The 1239-nt window shown below is 34.7% G+C and overlaps 1 non-coding gene across 1 annotated transcript; it reads right to left on the bottom strand.

The window, feature by feature from the left end:
* Positions 1-597: 597 nt before the first annotated feature.
* LOC112096509 lies at positions 598-704 on the bottom strand. Its single transcript, XR_002904412.1, has one exon. It is a non-coding gene; the product is annotated as a small nucleolar RNA R71 (small nucleolar RNA).
* Positions 705-1239: the final 535 nt, after the last annotated feature.

The following is a 1239-nucleotide window of genomic DNA, read 5'->3' as shown; positions in this document are numbered from 1 at the left end:
TTGTTTAGATTAGTATCGATACCAACTAACCTTAGTTTAATTTGAATTTTCTTTTTATTTTTATTTTTTTTTCTTGTTTAAATTTATGAGACAGTCAAGAAGTTTTGATTTATTGCCTTTTGATCCAGTGATTGAACATATGTGTAGAAGGCTCAATAGAGAAAGGAGAGAAGCTTTATAGAAGCAACAACTAATCATGGCCGATGAAGTAGTGCAAGGAAATGAGAATGAAAGACCTTTAAGAGATTATATTGTTCCTACAATTAACGGTATCCGCTCAAGCATTGCACGACCTACCGTTTAGGCCAATACTTTTGAGTTTAAGCAAACTATAATCCAGATCATTCAGACATCAGTATAATTTGTTGGGATGCTGAATGATGATCCAAATGCTCATATTGCAAATTTTGGGAAATTTGTGACACATTTAAGCAAAATTATGTTTTAGACAATGCTATTAGGCTAAGGCTTTTTCTTTTCTTACTAGGGGACAAAGCAAAAGAATTATTGAACTCACTCCCTGCTGGGACAATCATAACATAGGATGGCCGAACACAGAAAATTTTAGTGAAGTTCTTTCCCTTATAAAAAATAGCCAAGTTGAGGAATGACATCACTACCTTTGCTCAGTTTGAGATGGAGTTACTAGATGAAGCATGGGAGAGATACAAAGACATATTAAGAAAATGCCCACATTATAAACTACCAGTTTGGCTTCAGGTACATACTTTTTATAATGGTTTAGGATCCAATACTAGAATAATGATTGAAGTTGCAGTAGGAGGAACTTTAATAGGAAAAACACCAGAAACAACTTATGAATGATTAGAGGAGATGACCTATAATAATTACCAATAGTCTTCAGAGTGATCAATGCCAATGAGAACTATAAGAGCCCCTAATGTTAATGTTGTCACTGTTTTATCTCCACAAATGATTACTTTATCTAGTAGGCTGGAACATGTGAATATCAGTGCTATTCAAACGCAAGTGTGTGAATTATATGGAGGAAACCATACCAGTGTCAATTGCCAAGTGGGAGGTCTTTTTGCTTGGTCTCCTGAACAAGCTCATTATGTGTCAAACTTCCAGAGGCAACAAAATAACCTGCATTCTAATGCCTACAATCCTGGTTGGAGAAATCACTCGAATTTGTTATGAAGCAACACTCAAAATACATTGAAGCCATCTCCAGGGTTCCTATTATAAGAAAAGAAGTCAAATTTAGAAGATACTTTT

The sequence above is a fragment of the Citrus clementina genome, unplaced genomic scaffold (assembly GCF_000493195.1).
Source record: "Citrus clementina cultivar Clemenules unplaced genomic scaffold, Citrus_clementina_v1.0 scaffold_8, whole genome shotgun sequence".
In the NCBI taxonomy this organism is placed as follows: domain Eukaryota; kingdom Viridiplantae; phylum Streptophyta; class Magnoliopsida; order Sapindales; family Rutaceae; genus Citrus; species Citrus x clementina.
Note: the sequence above shows the minus strand (reverse complement) of the source record. Positions and strands in the feature narration are given on the sequence as shown.